This window comes from Bombus affinis, chromosome 16, assembly GCF_024516045.1.
Source record: "Bombus affinis isolate iyBomAffi1 chromosome 16, iyBomAffi1.2, whole genome shotgun sequence".
NCBI classification, from domain to species: domain Eukaryota; kingdom Metazoa; phylum Arthropoda; class Insecta; order Hymenoptera; family Apidae; genus Bombus; species Bombus affinis.
The window spans coordinates 4,200,188-4,212,292 of NC_066359.1; the positions used below are offsets into that span (position 1 = coordinate 4,200,188).

Genomic DNA, 12,105 nt, shown 5'->3' on the forward strand with positions numbered 1-12,105 from the left:
AATATACTATGCGTGCTAAACATTTTTGGAAATTTTTGTTAGCAGAATACGAATAGGACATTTTTCGAATTAATTCGAAAATACATGTAGAAATTGGAGGAAATTTATTGCAAATATATGTACCTATTACGTATAGGTACATATATTTTAATTTTATTACTCACAGGGCTCGTCATAACGCAAAATATTGCCATTTCTTCGTGACGAGTATACTCGTCATAAACAGCTGACTGGATCAAAAAATGTAAAAACCAACTAACTAATTTTCGCCTTTCACGAGTTATTAGGAACATTCGTCTTCTAATAACTCGACGTTCGTTTATGATCAGACATTTGGAAATAGAGAGGAAATTATTCCGGCTGCCAAATACTCTCGCGTTATTTCCAGCTGTATCTATCGTTGCCGTGCATCGTTGCAAAATTAATACGCGTGTTTACGTGTTCTTAAATAGGTTGCCGAGTTCGATATTTATTGATTCACACAGAGATTCAGTTTTTATATTCTGTATTCCACCACCATGTACAGCCATATGAACGCACCGGATACACTCAGATAATTAACACGTGGCGGACGCCAAAACAAAAGAACGTCGTTAGAAGTGGCACCAACTTAGCATGCAACTAATATTTTCCTCAACATCACGATCGGTAAATCTGACGATCGACTGGAAGAATTTCACGAACGAAAGCTGCTCCTCTATCGATCGATCATTATCTAAGTGGAAAGGTATGACATTATGTATGTATCATCCTGAAATTGCAGCATGATAAACGCGATTCGTTTCTCGGCAAATTCTCTGAATACATAGCGGTAAAGTTCAGGGTTTTTCAACTTTGTTTCGTTAATTATACGAAATATCATGCTTATAATAGGTAGCATGTTTAGAGACTGTTCTGAATAATTTCCATCATAACGTTTTTAATAATTCCTATTAACTATCTCTGGATATTAATTTCTATTATTTTCAGTAATTTTCATCAATTATTTTTAATAGTTTCCATTGATCATTTTCAATAATTTTCCATTCATTGGTTTAACAATTTCTACTTACTGATCATTCTCAATAATTTTCATCAATTATTTTTAATAATTTCCATTATCTCTGGCAATTTCCACTGATTTGTGTTAATAAGTTGTATCAATAATTTTCGACAATTTCGATTAATTATTTCTAATAATTTTTATTATTTTCTTCTTTCTAGAATTCTCAGTTATTTTATAATTAAGTATTCTTCAACTTGGCTGCGCTGATAAAGCAAATAATTCGTTTGTTGTACCTAGGTTTATTATTTTCTAACAATTTTCCAGGTGTATGCATAAATAATTCCTACGTTCATATAAAATTCAATCAACAGTGGTAAAATACTGCCAGTTCGTAGCACGTTAAATTAGCTTACCTTTCTTCCTTGGAAATCTCTACATTTCTAATGAATAAATTTTCATTCTTTAATTTCTGCTAAATTTCATAGAAATCCTAGAAACAGACTAAAGACTAGAAGCTATGTAATTTAACGTTACGTATATTATGATCTATGAAGTTCAATTTATCAATGTTATTGTCGCATAATTCGCGTCTCATTAATTTGTTAATAGCGCTGACGCAATTGTTATCGTTAAATATTCATCGCTGTCGCATCTCCACGCTTAGGCGAAGAGCATTGTATCAGCGACAACGTTACAGTGATAATCGTTCATTTCAACGATTGATCCTCTCGATCAAATGTTCCTTTTTTTTTTCTAGAGCATAGATAAGCTCTGTTATAAATCTATCGTTTGTGAAAATGAAAAATGAAGATTGCAGGGGGAAACACGGTAAGCAATATCTTTTGTTTTTTATATTGAAAATCAAAGTAGAAGATTATTATGGATTACGTTTTCATTATCTATAGGGAAACGATTCTAAGCAAACAATTTAGTTTAACCTCTTGGACATTCCAACGATACATTAAAATTAAAAAGCTCGCAATCATAAAAATATCATATTTTTCTCCTGTAATCGTGGAAGGAAATTTTTATAGTAAAATATATCTTTCTAATCACCAAGTAACATTAAAGTGAAAAAAGTAGTTATATTTTTTAAAATACAGCTACGTAGACATACGTAGACATAGTGCTGTATACACTAAGATAGATACATACTAATTACTAGAAAACAGTTAATTGATATGATATAACACGATAAGATAGCGATATAGTAACTATGTTTAAAGTTTACGAAAAAATCGAGTTCGAAAATTTATCGATAATACTAGAACGTTGTTAATCATAAACGATCTGTTATTGTAGAAGCGAGGTGTTCCTTCATTCATTCATACGGCTATTTTTGGGAGAAAAATCCATTTTCCCCTTTTCCAACCTCGCATGAGGGTTTATTTCGAACGAAGAGTTCGTATGCAGAATTTCACGTCTTTAAACTTCAGAAAAATTATTATTCCGTAAAAGAAATTTTACCCCTTTTCACCCCTTTAGGGTTTGTATTTCTAAAAATCCTTTCTCGTCTCCTATTTATGTTATAAAAGAAAAAAAAAAAAATAAAGAAAATACACCGTTGAAATTTCACGTTTCCAGGTACAGCGGTTTGGTGTGAGCGTTGATGAATAGATCAGACCCTTTTGTATTATATATATGTATACGTCTATACAGGCATACATATACGAATATGATGTATATATATTGAGTAACGTCCTTACCTTTCTAACTGTTCATTTCAAAGAGAAACACAAACAAGCTTTGAACTTGTGAATTGTCTACGTGCGTATTATAAAAATAAATATTATAACATATTTAGAATATCAACCTCAGTCATTATGTAATATGGTTGTAGTACATTGGGTACATTAAATAATAATTAATATTTATTAGGATAATCGAGAACTTTTAATATCAACGGGCGAAATATCTGTTGCCGTTGTTTTCTATAGAAAAATGTTCATTTCTATATTTTATCGAGTTCTATTCAAAGTTGAAACATTTATTTTCGTGAACTTTTCTTTATTTGTTCTTATCGGAACTTATAACGTGGGAAGGTTTTCTATAAAAGTTTCACTGTCCGTGTTTTAAATAGAATCTATTAAAAAGTTTCGTAACTCTCGTTATCCCTGAATTCTTGCGATTAACGAAATTTCGTTAAACGGTATTTCTTGCTTGTTGGAATGTTACAGCATGATTTTATCGATATTTTAAATAATTCGCTGATATTTCATCTCTTAGAGGTATCCCATAAATATTAAACATCGATCATTGAAACATATAATAATAAAAATGTCAATGGATATTAATAAAAATATTAATCTTCTTTCGCAAATATTCATACAAACGTTAGAAATTAATCTTTGGAAAAATCGATTGGAAAGTAACTTCACCTAATTAAGCTTCTATCGTAGCAATTTTATTCAACCCACCAAGCATACAAAGTCGACAATCTTCAACTTAACACTTTACCGACCGCTAGCGATTCGACAGTATACGCACGTTCAACCGGCAGCTCAGGCGCAGATTCTCCCTAGCGCCGGCTCTGTTTCGGTTTAGACCCTCCAATACCATTCTTTTTGTTCGTCGCGAACGGTAAGTTTTTCAAATTGGTAAAAAACTGTGGGAGCTTACAAAGCAACGCGACTGACGCAACTGAGCAAGGTACTTTAGTACCAAATAACAAATTAATGCTCAAATAATGAAAAAGATTGTCGGTAACAAAAAGTCGATTAATAGGCTATCGGTCGATAAGCGTCGGAGACAGAAAGCCGATTAATAGGCTATCTGTCGGTAAGCGTCGGCGACGAAAAACCGATTAATCGGCTATCGGTCGGTAAGGTGTCAACGTATTTTTGATCCTTCAGATCTCTATCGCGTTTTCAAAATTCCAGTTCAATTGCATCTTCGAATTGAAAGTTAAGAAAAAAGGAAGAAAGGAAAAAGACGCAACGTTCCGGATCTGCCCTGAACAAGCGATCTGGAATGTCCGAACGATAAAACGGGACGTGTTAATAAAAACAAGACAGGAATGTCAAGAAGCAGATATACGTTATTTAACCATCATTGAAGCTTCGAAATCTAGAAAACTTGAGCTTATCATATTTTTATCGACATACATCAAACAAAATTAATCGCTTTATCGGTATTAATCGTAGCATTTAATGTAGAAAACTCTGCGAAATGATAATTAATCACAATTATATAACAATCTATCTGCCACAAAGGCTCACTATTATCAACAGTTCCTGGATTGTGGATTTTTCTGCGAATTTCCATCTTTATAAAGCCAACTAACCAAATGGTATCCGAGTATAAATGTGTTTCATCCACTGAACGTTACAAGTACCATATCTCCCATATTTCGTCCACTCTTGCCACTTCGAATTTCCTGCAAACCTATACAAACTTGGCTCGAACGTTTCTTAAACAACCTGCATCTGCTTCGTTCCACGTTATCGACTGTCATTTGATCTCGCAAAACGATCAGCGATCCCCAGTAACATATTGGGTGGTCCGAAAAGTTTCTTTCGTTTTATAAGAAAATAATGGACGAACAACATTTTTCGTTTTCTACTATTTCATCGAATTACGTATGATCCATTCTATTCTATCAAGATAAAGATCACAACGTGTCTGTAAAAGAAAGACACTTTTCGGACAACCTGATCATCGATGACGTTATCGTTTATTAACGACGAGCCATCTCGGAATATACCGCCGAATAAATAAACAAATAAATCGCTGACCTACTCTTGCATTGGCAACTAAGTGATTGCGGATTTGGTCGATGCAACCTAATGACAAGACCCGCAATCACTTAGTTGCCAATCCAATAATCGCACCAGCTTTGCTCACAGTGTCCCCGGTTTTCATCAACATGCGGGAAGGGCAAGACGCGCGAAAGAACGCAGAATCCGTTTGCTGGCTACGCAGAAAGAATGGCATTGTCCGAGGGGAGGATCGTCCGAAAGGATGAGAAACTATGTCGGTCGGTTGGCATCGATTTGGCAGAAGTAACGGGAGCCAGAGTGCCTGCCAGAGGAGGAGATTCTACATATAGAGGTAGAAGCGAGTCGCGAGCCGATTCAGTCTGGTTGAAGCCACGCGACATTACGACGCTGTGCCGAATCGCGCAAGTCCAACCGTCGCTTTTTGTCCAGGTGTCATATTACCCAGCTTCGGCCGAGTGACCGCGAGAAACACCACGTGCTCCTCTCTTCTCTCTGCACGCAACGTAACACGAGGTGGGGCATAGCTGATCGATCTTCGTCTCAGCGTGAGTCACTTTATGCAGAACCGGACTAAGGATTTTTATTCCCACACACGCGTTTCTATTAAGCTAATGGAACGAGTGGAATTTCGGTAGAAAATCGATCTCGTCCGGTGAATATTATAATAATAATCGGTTACGCCGTATAGGGATAGAAATAAGAGGACAGGTCTAGCGAGAGCAGCTAGTGGAGATAGATTTTTCATTTTCAAGCAAGTTGAACATCAAACTGGTATTATTCTTTGCTGTATACTGGTCTTGGCTATAGTGCAGTTTTATGGCCAATGTTGAGGCTATTGTTGAATACATTTATATACGTAGACGGTTGTTTCAATGGACAGTGATTTGTTATGAGGCAGGTCAGTCGAAGAAGGGGAAGGATTGTCCGTTATTTGGACGAGCTCGAGTGCGTTGCTCGAAACAATGAAATTAGGTGTTGTTTTGGAATATCAGTTTACTTTCTATGTATCTTTATTTATTGTTTATCGATGCTTAAGATAATCTATTTTTACACGAAGGTAACAGTTCAATGAGAGAGAGAGGCAGAGTATTGTGTATTGGAATTTGGGATTGTCGATAACACGTTTGTTGACTACGATGAATACGCCAAGATCAAATATACTTGCGAACAATTTGTTTGAAAAGCGAGTACTTCTATAAGCAAGTGTCAACTACGGTCTGGTTAATTAACGATCAAATTAATAAACAAATGGAAATAGATAAGACAGAGGGAAAAATTATAGATTTTATATAGAGTTTATAGATTATCATTTGTTTGTCGATTAGATGCAAGTGGGAAATAATATTTAACTTGCAAATTAGCGATAAGAAATAAATTATTTTTATTATTTTTCGTTTTTAAATGACTTTTATCGAAATAAGAAATTTCATGGGCGAATAAAATTTTGCCCAATTTTGTAGCACGTAGATTATTTAGTAAATAATTGAAATTAATATTTATATTTTTGCATAAACATTTCGTATTTGAAGAATTTATTTCCACTACGTTGTCGCTTATTTTTGCTTTCAAACTGCGTTTCGCATACTTTGCTTATTATACGATTTTGCATTTCCCACGATCACGATCGTTGCACGATGATTTTTTCCAGCCGCGAAACGCGGAAATTCGAATTTCTCGTTTAGAAATTTCCAACAGTTCACAGATTTGAATTTGAATTTCGATGGAGACGGATGATAATGACTTCGTTACGAAGCGTGGATTGTTGACATTGGGCACTTGAGTTTACATCGAAATATGGAGATTTTTTCCCTTCCCCCCCCTTTTTTTTTATTTCAATCGAAACGCAGAAACGTCGATTCGAATCGAGATAAAACGTAGAAGCCCGAGCTTCGACTTGAATACGCAAAAGTTCTCGTAGAAATTTCAATCGAAATTTAAACCAGTCGATAAAACGAATCAAATCTCGCAGATACGAGAATTAAATTGAAACGAGAGGAGAAAGGGAGAATTATTTGAATTTTAATCGAAATTCGAAGCAACAACACTTGACATCACTAAAAGAGGAATATCCAAGACGATCAATCCATAGTTTGGTCACGGTTGTACGTTAAACTTCAGATACGTGTGTATGTATACGAATTTTCGATTAGCAACAACTCTGATGTTTACAACGCGCCACACAAAGATTACATCCTTATCGTGAGATCCTTGGCCGGGGATTAAATCAGGATTATCGATCGCTCCACTTGATTTTGATTGCGTGGAGCATGCAGTTCTACGATAATGCAGCCAAACGGTTGAACAATTGTAGAAATTTTCCACCTCTTATGAATAAGTTACGTACGTTGTGCAAAATATATTGCAACGTGTAGAAATGTTTGATGAGTAAATTACGGTTCTATTAATGTATTATACACTGTATGATGTTATATAAATGGTATATTATAAATAATAATTTATAATATACCTACACGGGGATACATATTGAAATTTCATTAACATTGCAACGAAATACGACTATCGTAGTTATATTGGTGAAATTTAATCAGGAAATGTATATAATAGTTGCAGGCACAAATTTATTCAAAAATTCCTACACACCATGTATAGTAGTCAGCTTATACGTACGACAAGTGTTAAAGAGGGGGAAACTAAATTTTTATCGAGGTTTATTAATACGTAGTTGGCAGATGTTCATGCAAATTCATATTTTTATGAATGGGAGTGGACTTTACTCTTTGAATGATATAACCAGTATCCTGATTTGAATAATCATACTAATGACAATAATATTTATTAATTTCCCTACGGGATTAAGACGTTCCACTACCTTCACATTCTATGCATAAATATCACGTATGACGTAATACGACGAACATGTAACAAAATTTGTACACATCAGGCTGTGCCAAAAGTTTCTTTCCTTTTGTAAGAAAATAACAGATGCACGACGATTTTTGTTCTATTGGAACAGAATAGATCGTACGTAATCCAATGAAATAATATCAAACAAAAGATACTGTGCATCTATTGTTTCCTTATAAAACGAAAGAAACTTTCAGGACAATCTAATATATACACATAACTATAACATATCCTAATTTTATAAGAAAATAACAGATGCACAACAATGTTTGTTCTATTAGAACAACATGGATCGTAGATAACCCAATGAAATAATATAAAACAAAAAATAATGTACATCTACTGTTTCCTCGTAAAACGAAAGAAACTTTCAGGACAACCTACTATATACATTTAACTGTAACGTTAGGTCGTCCGAAAGGTTTCTTTCGTTTAATGAGGAAATAATAATCGTCCTTTGTTTTATATTATTTTGTCGAATTACGCACGATCCATTTTGTTCTGTTGAGACAGACACCGCGACATTTCACAGTTGGTTTCACTTGGTTTCACTGTCGTAAAAAACACGTTTGCGAAAGAAAGATACTTTTCGGACAACCTAATGCCTGTAAGCAATGCAGTCGTTGGTTTTCATACGTCAGACAAAAATAAAAAAATTACCTGATCGATCAGTGATTAATTTTCCCGTATCTCTTTTATAATTCATTATCCTTTCCTATCAAGCTTTTGATTGGATCTTCTCAACATTCTGAAAGTAACAACGCTTGTTGTTTTAAACTGAGCTCTTAAAGAGACTGCCTTACTTATGGGATGACCCGACGTAACATTTATAATACTTTACAAGCAAAACCTCCCTTGTCCTAGTCTCGTTAATTTAAACTAATTTTACCTTACATTCCTGCCCTCTTCTCGGATTTATTCCACCTGCAAGCAACTATGCTACCTTATCTTTCACTCTTGTTGGCCTACAGTCATCAACTCTTTAATCAAGCTACATCTCTTCACTTCTCTTCTTATCTTCTATTTGCCTACTCTCTTCCTTCCAACTTTCAATATTTCTCATAATTAGTTAATATCACGCGCGTTTAATTCTTCATAGAAATTTTCTCGATTTGTATTTCGTTGCTTGTTTAATACAAGTGGAAGATTCCCAGATTCAGATATTCACGCGAAGATAAAACACACGGACAGAGGCTCATAGCAGGTTGTCCGGAAAGTTTCTTTCGTTTGATAACACGATAATAGAAATAGAACGAAACGGATCATACTTAATTCAATAAAATAATATAAAACAGAAATTGTTCTATTATCATCACCTTATGAAACGAAGAAAACTTTTCGGACAATCTGATACATATCTCTTCAATCTCATTCTAAACTTGTGCTGTGCAAAATTTCTTTGACAGAGGAAGCTTCATACTTTGCTCGGTACCGTTAAACTTGCTACGAATCGCGTCCTTTCCACTACGAAATTTCCTACAAATAATAAAAATCCCCATTCTACTTATCGATATTTTACGTTCGGAAAAAGTCGCAACGACGATTCAGAAAGACTTACGTTGAATCTTAACTTCGCAAGTCTTTCTTCCTTTTTCTTCTTTTCTTTGAAGCTTCGAAGCTTCCTATGTTAATCGTTGAAATACTTTGTCGCGCCACTGCGTGTAAAACGACGAAGCAAAACGATCTGAATTTTCCAGCTTAACACCATGAACAGCAAGTTTTGATCTGTTGATAACGCGTGACCGAGACTTTCTGCTGTGGTATAATTAGCCGGTTAATGGAAACGCAACGATAACGTGCTCTTTAACGTCAATTAGCCTTGGCACAATGGTAGAATTCGATATCAATTAGACCACCTGAATTTCGGCCTGTGCAATTTAATTATCCGCGTCGTCAAAGTGTCACTGGTACGGTAGATTGCTAATTAATTGCTTTCTGTTTCGATCGTACGACCTGCACTTTCTATCGTTTCGTCAAAATCATCGTCAGGATGAGGCGGTAAACTCGACTCGCAGTGCGGTCTTTTCGTCGAGCTTTTGCCAGTTTCTTCAACTTTCATTCGTTGAAAGAATTCTTCGAGTTTTATTGTTAGAACACCGTACAACTACGTTTAATTGAACTTGTCGGTGGACAGTTTATATAATCGCAGTTCATAACAATAGAAACTCGTTGATTTTCCTCGCAACCTGTTATTTTTCGTTCACGTAATTCGAATAAGAAAATACAAGCAGTCACGTTCGGGTAAGCAAACACAGCCAGCCAAAGTGCAACTAATTGATTCGCTAAAACTCAAACGATCCAGCACTATATCGTTTCAATTTGTTACGCGAATATTTGTGCATTTTTGAACAGTTCAATGATATAAATATTCACAAGATGCACGTAACACGCGAGGATATGTAAAATATCAGGGCTGCTTATTTCGATATTTGCTAGATGGGGCATTGTAAATTTGTATGTAGCTTCAATTCCTTTGATCGCTGTTCGGACAAACATAAAGATAGGGGCAGAATGGAAATGCAAAAGTGTACAGCTGTTATCTGTTTCTGTCGATAGGAAATAATATTGCGTTAATAATATTGCAACTATGTGATTGCGGATTTTGTCATTACCATCTAATTAGGTTTAAATAATTTAAATTTTTATATTATTTAATAATAATATTATTAATTTAATATACTTGTATTTAATTATTAATATTACTTTCTTTTATATACAAAATTACATTACCTACAATATTTATAAATTAAAAAATTGTACGTACATATTATTTAATAATAATATTATTAATTTAATATACTTGTATTTAATTATTAATATTACTTTTTTTTTCATATAAAAGATTACATCACCTACAATATTTATAATTTAAAAATTTATACGTACATATTATTTAATAATAATATTATTAATTTAATATACTTGTATTTAATTATTAATATTACTTTCTTTTATATACAAAATTACATTACCTACAATATTTATAAATTAAAAAATTGTACGTACATATTATTTAATAATAATATTATTAATTTAATATACTTGTATTTAATTATTAATATTATTTCCTTTTATATACAAAATTACATTACCTACAATATTTATAAATTAAAAATTTATACGTACATATTATTTAATAATAATATTATTAATTTAATATACTTGTATTTAATTATTAAAACTAATTTCTTGTATATACAAAATTACATCACCTACAATATTTATAATTTAAAAAATTATACGTACATATTATTTAATAATAATATTATTAATTTAATATACTTGTATTTAATTATTAAAACTAATTTCTTGTATATACAAAATTACATTACCTACAATATTTACATAAATATAATAATTACAAATTAAAAAATTATACATACATATATATATCAAATTTTATAAAATATTAAATTCATAATTATTTAATAGTAATTTCCATTCTTTTTACTTGCTAAACTTGCTTTTTTTACTTTATTACTTACCTAATTAGATGGTAATGACAAAGTCCGCAATCACTTAATTGCCAAGCCAATAAATTAGCTACGAACAGCAATCGCACAATATATCAAACGAGGTGGAAAGAAGTGAAATACAAAAACCATAGTACCAGCTTTTTAAAATATCCACTTTCGTTTATCCAATAAAAATTCGAGATACGAGGAAAAAGAGGAGGGAAGAGAATTGAATATTTTCTTTTCTTTGAGATTGCTTTCTTCGTCAAATTTCTTTATTCATCCATACTTCTGTTGGTTTCTATAAATAGGAAATTTGTGAGTACGAAATCAATTAAAAATAGCAGATGTAATCTTTGAAACGTATAGTAAACTTTCGTTTTTTTTGTAGACCGAATGGGTTTGCGAAAACAGGAAACGTACAGTAGCAACGACGAACCTGTGTCTCTTTATCAATTCGATGTTACGACGCGAGAAAAGCGCCGCTTCCCAACGATTTACAGCCGTCCGCCTTATTTCTCGTGTTTTTCACAGTTCTGTCAGCCGCGATTTACGACCCCGTCCCACTTATACACGCGTCTCCGAACTCGCTGATAACGAAATCGAGAAACGACGGGTTTACCATTGTGTTTCATCGCTGCTGACAAATTCCGCATCCAGATATTTCCTATTTATTGAAATAGATAGAATTATTCATGGATGCTTTTTAAAAACAATCTCCATTTCTCTATCCTTCCTCTCCGTCCCCTGTTTCCTTAAATTTATCCATCGAGATCATCATTGACAAATTACTGATCAAAATGCTTCCTGTTTATAAAAACGAATTAAATTATTCATGGATATTTTTGAAAAAAGATTTCCTATTTTTCTCTCACGTTCTCTCGATCGTTTCATGGATACTTCCGAAAAAAGAATTTCTATTTCTTCTTTCGTTTCTCTATTTCTAGCAATTCGACGAGATGGCTATTGACAAATTACGGAGGAAAATATTTTTTATCCATAGAAACGAACAAAATTATTCATGAATATTTTTGAAAAAGAATTCCTATTTTTGTCTCACTTTCTCTTCATCGTTTCTTGA

The 12,105-nt window shown here is 33.4% G+C and overlaps 1 protein-coding gene and 1 long non-coding RNA gene across 8 annotated transcripts in view; one reads left to right on the forward strand and one right to left on the reverse strand.

The window, feature by feature from the left end:
• Positions 1-12,105, reverse strand: part of LOC126925707 (uncharacterized) — a 75,980-nt gene that overhangs the window by 9,978 nt on the left and 53,897 nt on the right. The window lies entirely within an intron of this gene.
• The window catches only part of LOC126925696 (aquaporin-like), a 54,169-nt gene continuing 46,950 nt past the window's right edge, over positions 4,887-12,105 (forward strand). For 2 of the 7 annotated variants that reach the window (XM_050741511.1, XM_050741514.1), the window contains exons 1-2: positions 4,887-5,035; positions 5,134-5,249. The gene's annotated coding sequence lies outside the window, so the exon portion shown is untranslated. The other 5 variants (XM_050741512.1, XM_050741513.1, XM_050741518.1 and 2 more) reach the window with 3 other exon arrangements.